The sequence below is a fragment of the Chiloscyllium punctatum genome, chromosome 44 (assembly GCF_047496795.1).
Source record: "Chiloscyllium punctatum isolate Juve2018m chromosome 44, sChiPun1.3, whole genome shotgun sequence".
NCBI classification, from domain to species: domain Eukaryota; kingdom Metazoa; phylum Chordata; class Chondrichthyes; order Orectolobiformes; family Hemiscylliidae; genus Chiloscyllium; species Chiloscyllium punctatum.
Window position 1 is genome coordinate 2,577,830 of NC_092782.1, and position 10,457 is coordinate 2,588,286.

Consider the following 10,457-nt stretch of genomic DNA (forward strand, 5'->3'; position numbering starts at 1 on the left):
AAACAAATCCAGGATAAATTAAAATGTCTCGTTGCAAATGATTCACAGTTTGGTTCTCTGAACGCAAAGCCAAAATAAAAACTCTATAAATGTCAAATAGAGGTCAACACTGCATATATGTGTCAAAAAATAAATAAAATTGTCAGTGCCAGCTACCTTGCAAATGGCTTTCACACAAAATGAAAAATATAAAATAGGAATGTACTGTAAACAAATACATATAGCATATACATTAATGATGTCATAATTAACCAAATTGACCAAATACTATACAAGTGACAAGTGATATGTTCTTGCATCAGGGGAGTGCCTTTATAGTTGCAAATGCAGAGTTACACCCCGTCTCAAATTGAGCGATAAATTCTGACTGCTGGCCCCATGCACATCTCCAAATGACAAAAGCTGCAATCCCAGAAATGTTTTTATTTAAATTGGACTTGGACCCGAATTAAGTTAGCCTTGTGAAAACAAAGGAGTGGATACATGGTTTGTTACACAATGGAAAGGGCAAGTTCTTGAGCTTTATCCATAGACTTTATCAAAAGCATCAGCTTTGGTTGAAGCAATTAGAGAAATCTTTTCTGAACCACACAACAAAGAATGGAATCTGCAAGATGTCTTTCAGGCTGGTTAACCCATTGCTCCCATTGTTCCATCCTGAATTGTCCTCCCTGTGGACAGTCACATAGATAGATGTCCTTGTGATGAAAGCAGAGCAGGAACCGAGGAGGAGGAGACACAATGCATTACATGTTACAAAGTGAAATCAAGACACACTCAGAGGTACTCTATCATGACACCCCCCTCAATAATGTTCCAGAAAAGAACTTAGAGAAGCAATGATCTGGTAGAGACAGTGACGAAAAGTTGCAACCTGAATCTGAAAATATCTGTGCACTTGCAAACAATCATAAACAGATTTACAGACCTGAGTGACAGTGGTATTGATGGTAAAGTGATAATGAATACCCAGTATTATTGGGAATGGACCACTGAACCGGGTCACTTAATGCATCACTATGTGAACTGCTAACAAAAAGGGGGTGGCATGTCTGCACACACATTGTGCATTCGGCTCATTAAGTCCCCAACTAAAATGTAAATTCTGCAGTAATGCCATAATGCAACGGAGATACTCATGCACAACACCAGCTGCATGAAATTTGCTGGTGAACCACAGCTGATAACAGAAAAAGGCAACACCATTTTTGTCCTCTGTCATTTCCTCATTCGTGTCTGATTAGATGTGGCCTTATGCTCAGTCTCTGCCTCTCCCGAACCTCCCACTTGATTAATATTGGACCATTTCCCAGTGCACAATAGAACCCATTCACAAGTTGCTGTCACCAAACAATACAGTTGTGGCACAAAAGGTATATCATAATTAATTCATTTGAATAAACAGAAAATCATGACAGTGAGCTCACTTTTCACTATTTAGCTACAGTCACTCACTTGCATTCACATGCACATATTACCTGGAAAGCGGCAGTGAGGTGCATTGTCTGCTTCACTATAGAAAAAGGCAGTCCAAAGTGCAACTGGCTGATTATTTCCAGACCTCAAGTACTGGCAGCATTGGTCAGATAGCTCTTTTTAAGTTTCCTTTCTTGTTTGTTGATTTGTCCTTTTGAATTTCTGGATCTGGAACTTCTGGAGAGCAGTGTTAATGCTATCTCCTCATTGGTGAATACATTCTAAATAAAACATCAAGATCTGCTAGTGAGATATAGGCAAATTAATGGCAACATTGATTTAAACTTTACACATGGACAACATAACTCAAGCCAGACCTGTTTCTGTTCCATACAGATAAACATTTTGGATTATTCCAGTACATGTAATTTAGTGCACATTAAGCTATTGATGGGGAGTGAACTTCAAATCGAGAACTGCAGCCGTACGAATGAATTGCTTTTCCTGTTGTAGCTGTCAGTTTTTGCAATTCGAATTATATGGTTAATCCATGTCATGCATGCCTAATCTGTATCTTGAATTGATTAGTAATGCAGCTAGTTGATGTTTCTTAGGCAGTAAAGCTTTGGTATGTGTGGCGTTTGGTTTCTTTGTGGGAGAGAACTAGTATTATATAAATTGACTTCAATTCAAAGGGATGGGAAAGTTAATTCAATTCTGATGAATACCATTCCTTGTGCTATTTATATTTGTTTTGTTTCATATTTCTATATAGCCAGGATACTGCAGAAGTCAACTTTTTTTTGGCATTGTTATGTCGGATGATTTTCTACAAAATGTACCACAGTTAGGACGTTGCAGTACTGTACAAATTAGTTTCTCCATTCCTTCACAGGCACCCCTCTCCTGAGGCTATTGGAGGCCTCATACAGATGCACTTTTGGACGAATTTGTAAGCATTCTTTGTGTTCTCACGAGAGAATCCAAAAATGCATAAGGAAAGGTCATCATGGAACAGTACAATGCAGAACAAAGACATTTAGTTCAATTAATCCATGCTGGCTCCAACAAAAATCCAGTTACCCCCACTCCTTCTTTATGTCCCAGCAATTTTTCCTCCTTCGCATTTTTTATCCAATCCATTATTGGAAGCTACAACTGAATCTGTTTTCCACCACATTATCTGATAGTGCATTCAAAATTCTACCATTTGTTTTGTGGAAGCAAAAATCCTCATGTTTCCCTGGTTTCTTTACCATTCACTTTACAATCACTCTCATTATCAACCTTTCAGCCTTCAGAATCATGGGGAGAACATTCATGGCCCCTGAACAACATGGGCAATGGTGAGTCAGTTGGTAAAACATGGCAAAAACAGAAAAATGAAATTCTCAACAGAGAGAAAGAAGTCCGAATTTCCACATCAATTTTTAATGTTGAGATGAGAATCTAGCTAGCAAGTGGCCTATTTGAACGTATTAATATCTCATTATTTTCTAGGATGTTCTCATTTATATGCAATTTGCTATTTTCCCAGGCAGTGGGGAGGAAATAGATGGCAGCAACTCCTGACATGAAAGTCTGAGCATGTGGCTGAAACTCACTCACCTCTTTGCCAGGCATCTAAGTTAACTAGCATTCCCCAACACCTCCGGATATGTTCCATGGACAGTGACTGCTTTCACTCTCCATCTATGGAACTTGGCATCAACAAAGCACCAGTCTCTCCTCATTATAAAGATACATTTGGAGTGCACTTTTATCATGATTTGGCATTTAAATACCACACATTGTAGCACATCACAATGCTACTGCTAGACCATTTCTCATGCAGCGACAGGCACTCATCTCATGCATCAAACAGGTGTGTACTTCAGGACTGTTAGCTTGCTTTTTTCATGCTCCCTTCACTTTGGACACCTTCACAGCATCTCTGCCTCCCCATGCCTTGCCTGTAAGCATAGACAGATAGCTAGGCAGTTTATTGAAAGCAACAGACAGTCACAAGGGACTATTGTCAGTCAGTCCTTTGTCATCAGGAAAGGTTATGGTTTGGCCTAAGTGATTGAGTAGGAAGCACAGAGGACATGAACGGTTGGTAGTTTGGAGAATGAGGTGGATGGAAGCATTCAAGGAAAATGCTGTGTGCAATACTGAGAGTGGTAGACCATGAAGTTTCATAGGAGGTGGGTACAATAGTATAGTTAGAGTGTGTAATAGCATTAATTAGGTGGTGGCTCTTAATGCAGACAGTCATTAAACTTCTTGTAGCATTGCTATCCATTCCTCCAGACTGTGGACCATACACTGACATAGAAACATAGAGAATTGGATCAGCAAACGGTCATTCAGCCATTCAAGCCTGTTCCACCATTCAATATGATAATAGGTGGTCATTCAATCAGCCCCCAATCCCATTTTTTGCCCTATACCTTTTGATTCTTTTAGCCCATGAACTATTCTAAAAACATCAATGTTTTGGCCTTATCCACTTTATCATGGCAGTGAATTACACAGACTCACTACTTTCTAGGTGAAGAAATTTCTAGTTCTGTGAGAATTTTATAGGTTTCTATCAGTTTCACCCCTCGTTCTTCTCAACTCCAGTGAACAGTCCAAACTGATCAGTCACTCTTCAAAAATCAGTCCTGGAATTCCCTCCCTAATGGTATTATGAGCACATGGACTGCAGCTGTTCAGGAAGGCAGGTCACCACCACCATCTCAAGGGCAACTAGGGATGGGCAAGTAAATGCTGGCCAGCAAGTGACACCCACATTCCACAAATCAATTTTTAAAAAGTATTACCATCTCAGGAATCAGTTCGATAAACCTTCATTGCATTCCCTCCATAGCCAGAACATTCTTCCTCAGATAAGGAGACCAAAAACTGCACACAATATTCAGGTGTGGTTTCACAAAGACCTTGTACAATTGCAGCAAGACAACCCTGTTCCTGCTTTCAAATCCTCTCGCTATGAATACGTACTTTCAGCTACCAATGCACAGGGATACCCAGATCTCATAGCATCCCTCCCTTTCCCAAACTATCACTATTCACACAATAATCTGTCTTCTTGTTTTTGCTATGAAAATGGATAACCTCATATTTACCCACATTATACTTCATCTGCCATGTATTTGCCCACATACTCAACTTGCCCAGATCACAGTGAACTATCTCTGCATCCGCCTCATGGTTCAACCTCTCACCCAGTTTCGTGTCATCTGCAAACTTAGAGATACTACATTTAGTTCCCTCATCTATATCATTAACATTGAGTGGCTACTTTAGACCAGGCTGGCAGTGTTTGACATACAGCAGGTGTTTAAACTTGATGCCCACTGTGTGACTGCCAGAAAGCAATGGTGAGTGTTTCATCACTTCTGAGTGGTACATATTCAATGACATGAGCTCCAGAGATAATGTGTTCAAACTAATGCACAGAAACCTTCCATGAAACTCTTGGAACTAACACTTACTACTTTGGTAAAATTCAGCCTTGTCTTTGTCTATTCAATCTAAACCCTTCAAAAATGTAAACACCTCCAGCAAATCTCACCTTTATCTCCTCTGCACTAAAGGAGAACCAACTAGCTTCTCCAGTCTATCAAAGTATCTGTGATCTCTAATTAGGCGAAAGTGAGTACTACAGATTTTGGAAATCAGAGTCTAGATTAGAGTGGTGCTGGAAAAGCACAGCAGGTCAGGCAGCATCCAAGGAGCAGGAAAACTGACATTTCGGGCAAAAGCCCTTCATCAGGAATGAAGGCAGGGAGCCTCCAGGGTGGAGAGATAAATGGGAAGTAGGTGGGGCTGGGGAGAAGGTAGTAAAGAGTACAATAGGTGGATGGAGGTGGGGTTGAAGGTGATAGGTCAGAGAGGAAGGTGGAGTTGATAGGTGGGAAGGAAGATTGGCAGGTAGGACAGGTCATGAGGATGGTGCTGAACTGGGAGATTGGAACTAGGGTAAGGTGGAGGGGAGGGGAAATGAGGAAACTGGTGAAGTCCACATTGATGCCCTGGGGTTGAAGTGTTCCGAGGCAGAAGATGAGGCATTCAACCCAGGATCATCTTCTGCCTTGGAACACTTCAACCCCAGGGCATTAATGCGGACTTCATCAATTTCCTCATTTCCCCTTCCCCACCTTACCCCAGTTCCAACCTTCCAGCTTAGCACCATCCTCATGACCTATCCTATCTGCCGATTTTCCTTCCAACCTATCCATTCCACCCTCCTCTCTGACCTATCACCTTCATCCCCACCCCCATCCACCTACTGTACTCTTTGCTACCTTCTCTCCAGCTCCCCCCCCCCCCCCCCCCCACCTCCCATTTATCTGTCCACCCTGGAGGCTCCCTGCCTTCAGTCCTGATGAAGGGCTTTTGCCCAAAACATCGATTTTCCTGCTCCTCAGATGCTGCCTGACCGGCTGTGCTTTTCCAGCACTACTCTAATCTAGACTGCGATCTCTAATTAGCAAATTGTACTTCTCCACAGCCTTCACTGCCAATTCATAAGACATGGTCTTCAGATGGAACATATTATTCCAGCTGAAGTTCAACAAGTTGAGTTAACACCACCTCCTGCCTTTGGTATATATTTACAAAATCAAGGATTCTGTATGCCTTGTTAATTGTGTTGTTCGACTATCCTGTTACCTTCAAAATTTTGTCCAGTTTATGAAAACTGCAGAAAGCTGAGAAGTAGACAAATTTCAGGGCCGTAATTAAAAGGAAGGAAGGAAAGAAAATAAAGAATCTTTGGATTTTCCCTGTTTTTACTTACCGATGCCTTTCAGACTTCCTCTTCTTTCAAATTTCAAAACATGTTTTAATGGTTTATTGTTCCATCTGCTTTTGTTCTGTTTCACAACTCTTTCGAATTGGAATGTTTATAACTTCAAAGCACAAAGTGACAGTACTCATTTTTTTCCCTTGAAGATTGACAGGTAAATAAGTGATTGACAAAGCATTTGGGACCTGTTGATTTATAAGCTGAGGCTCAAAATAGAGGAGGAGAAAGGCTATGTAGAACCTAAAAGAAACACCAAGTAGGTCACAGCTAGAACATTACATACAGTCTCGCCACTGCATTATAGGAAGGAGACAATCTCACTAGAAAAGATGCAGATGATTTCTGAGAATGTTGAAGGAATGGGGAATGGTCAATGGTGGGGGTCTGAAATTCATTGGTGTAGAGATATTGTCACAAGACTAGTAATCCAGGGATCCAGCCAGTATGCTAGAAACCCAAATTTAAATCCCACCATAGCAAATAGGGGAAATTGAATTGTAAAAGTAAAGGTCTAATGATATTCTTGAAATAATAAAAAACAATCTGGTTTATAAATGCCCCTTTGGGAAGGAGAAGTACCAGCCTTACTTGGTCTGGCCTACACGTAACTCTAGACTGACAGCATTGTGGTTGACTCTTAAATGCCCTCCGAAACAGCCTAACAAACCACGTAGTTGTACCAACCATTAAAGGTTTCAAAAAGAGTGAAATTGGAAGGGCCACCCAGAACTTACTTAGGTACTAGAAACAACAGCAACAAATTGAGCCCTGTCAACCTTGCAAAGTCCTTCTTACCAAAATTTGGAGGCAAGTGCTAAAATTGTATGGGCTATCAAATAACATAGCCATGACATACTCACATCCACAGAAACATACCCTACACATAACTGTCCAGACAACACAATGCCCATTCCTGGGTATATTCTTTTCCACATGTAAGACAGTCCTAGCAGAAGTTTTGGCGCCATCATATTTATTTAGGAGTTGCCCTGACAGTCCTCAACATTGACTTTTGTCCCAAATATGAGGTTACGTATAGGCAATAGGTAATCCTACTGACTACCATGTATGACTCCTCCTGGGTTAATGAATTAGTATATATCCACGTTGAACACCACTTGAAGGAAGCACTGAGGGTGTCAAGTGCACAGAATGTACTCTGGATGGGGGATTTCAATGACTGACTGAGTTGGTTAAGTCCTAAAAGACATTGCTGCGAGACTGGCTCTGTGCCAGGTGGTGAGAAAACCAACAAGGTAGATATTTGACCACATTCACACTAATCTGCTGCCATTTTATCAGTAAGAATGACCACCACACCAACCTTTTGGAGAAGATATCCCATCTTTTCGTTGAAGATACACTCCATCATGTTGTGTGGCACTACCACTGTGTTGGATGGGACAGACCTCAAACAGATTTAGCAACTTAACATCCTGCATCAATGATCTACAGTGGACTATCAGCAGCAGCAGAATTATACTCCAAGACAGTCTGCAATATCATATCCTCCACTCTATAATTATGATCAAGGCAAGGGATCAAACCAATTCAATCAAGAACACCACCATGTGGACCTAAAGATGAGGTGTTAACCTGGTTAGGTTATGTGGCCAGATAGCCCAGGGCCTGAACAGCCAGGCGTGAAATGAGGCAACCTTTGGGTAGCCAGACTTAGAGTCATAGAGATGTACAGCATGGAAACAGACCCTTCGGTCCAACCCGTCCATGCCAACCAGATATCCCAACCCAATCTAGTCCCACCTGCCAGCACCCGGCCCATATCCCTCCAAACCCTTCCTATTCGTATATCCATCCAAATGCCTCTTAAATGTTGCAATTGTATCAGCCTCCACCACATCCTCTGGCAGCTCATTCCATACATATACCACCCTCTGTGTGAAAAAGTTGCCCCTTAGGTCTCTTTTATATCTTTCCCCTCTCACCCTACCTATGCCCTCTAGTTCTGGACTCCCCGACCCCCGGGAAAATACTTTGTCTATTTATCCTATCTCATAATCTTGGAAACCTCTATAAGGTCACCCCTCAGCCTCCGACACTCCAGGGAAAACAGCCCCAGCTTGTTCAGCCTCTCCCTGTAGCTCAAACCCTCCAACCCTGGCAGCATCTTTGTAAATCTTTTCTGAACTCTTTCAAATTTCACAACATCTTTCCGATAGGAAGGAGACCAGAATTGCACGCAATATTCCAACAGTGGCCTAACCAATGTCCTGTACAGCCGCAACATGACCTCCCAACTCCTGTACTCAATACTCTGACCAATAAAGGAAAGCATACTAAATGCCTTCTTCACTATCCTATCTTGATGGGATTTTCAGGACAGGTCAAGCACAAAGCATCTGCACAGGACAAAGGCAGGCAAGGACTAGTCCAGACGTGGCCTCGAAAAGAGGATTGGTTTGTGTAATCGAGTATGGTGAGCAGGCTCACTGAAGCAAAGAGTGTGCTTCAGAAAAGCACAGCTGGTCAGGCAGCATCTGAGGAGCAGGAGAATCGATGTTTGAACATAAGCCCTGAAGCCTCAGCTTCTGCTATGACCATGTATGGAAAGATGCATCCTTGACACACCGTGGCTACCTTGAATGCCGTGGCCTTGACCTGGGAGATCAATTGACTGAGGAACAAGACAACATTCTGGAAAGTTGCAGCAGGGATGGATAAGGGATGAATGGTGGCCATTCCTTCAGTGAAGATGAAATCTGACGCAACAGTGGAGCCCTGAACACATGGCAAGAGAAAGAAGGTGACTTTATGCAATTCCAACTTTCACCAAGTTTATGAGAGCCAACTATACAGCCTGGCCAGGTTTAACTGCATGGCTAAGACCTGGTCCTAGTAGTTTAAATAAGGATTGTGTCAAAGTTTTAACAATGTGATTGGTAGAATAATTAATGATGAATGGGGAGTTTTATTGCAAAGAGCAGGGTGTTAGGTAACATTGAGCTAAATGGTCCTTTTTGTGTCTTTGTGTATTTTGTGAATAAAATTGCATTGAATTGCAAGTCAACTCTGACCTTTCTGTTTGTCTCACAAGTGTAGTAATCCATCAGAAAGAGTTTCTGTAGAAAAGTGTCCAAAGCAGTTACAAAATAACACTAATTAAGTGCTAAACTGCATCGAGTGATGGACAGGGCTAAGTGGTTGCAAAAGCAGCAGATCAGATTTGATCCTTGCAATCCTGCCACATGCAGTTGTGACTGGTGGCAGCCAATTCAACAACTCACTGGAGGAGGAGGGTCCACAAAATATCCCCATCCTCAACGACAGGGGAGTCCAGCATGGCAGACCAGAAGATGAGACTGAAGCAGTCAGTACAATCTTCAACCAGAATTACTATTCACCCCAACATCATAGATACCAGTCTTCAGCCAAATCAATTCGCTCCACATGGTATCAATAAACAGTTGGAAGCACTGAACGCTGCAAAGGCTGTGTGTTCTCACATAATTCTGGCAATAGTTCTGAAGATGTGTGCGCCAAACTTTGACATGCACCTAAAGCTTTCCTAGTTCAATCACAACACTGACACCTACCAGACTATGTGGAAAATTTACCCAGGTATGTCCTGTACACAAAAAGTAGGAAATTACTGCTCCCATCAGTTTTACCATTAATAATCAGTAAAGTGATGGAAGGGATTATCGATATAACTATCACACAGCACTTGTTTAGCAACAACCTGCTCACTGACACTCCGTTTGGTTTCTTTTAAGGCCGCTCAGCTCTTGACCTTATTACAGTCCGGAGTTCGAATATGACAAATGGTTGAACTCCAGAGATGAGGTGAGAGTAAATGTCCTTGGCATGAAGGCTATATTTGTCTGAGTGTGGTATCATGAAATCTTAGCAAACTTGGGGTGAATGAGTATCATGGAGAAACTGTGGAGTCATACCTGGCAAAAAGGAAGAAGGTTGTAGTTGTAGAAGGTCAGTCATTTAGCTGCAGGTGTTCCTCAGTCCATCTATCTTCAGCTGTTTCATAAATGATCTTCCTTCCATCCGAAGGTCAGAAGTGGGAATGTTGATTGCATAATGTCCAGCACAATTCCTCATTGATGAAAGCAGGCCATGTCCAAATGTAACAAGACCTCAATATCCAGACTAGGGATGACAAATGGAAAGTAACATTTGTGTCACACAAGTGTCAGGCAATGGCAATCTTCAACATGAGAATCAGACCACTCCCCATTCAATCAGTGAAATCCCCAATAACAGCATACTG

The 10,457-nt window shown here is 41.9% G+C and overlaps 1 long non-coding RNA gene across 1 annotated transcript; it reads right to left on the bottom strand.

The window, feature by feature from the left end:
• Positions 1-504: 504 nt before the first annotated feature.
• On the bottom strand, positions 505-10,305 carry LOC140466625 (uncharacterized). Its single transcript, XR_011955234.1, has 3 exons — positions 10,129-10,305; positions 1,479-1,697; positions 505-698 (listed from the first exon to the last, which is right to left on the bottom strand). It is a non-coding gene; the product is annotated as an uncharacterized lncRNA (long non-coding RNA).
• Between the last annotated feature and the right edge of the window lie 152 nt (positions 10,306-10,457).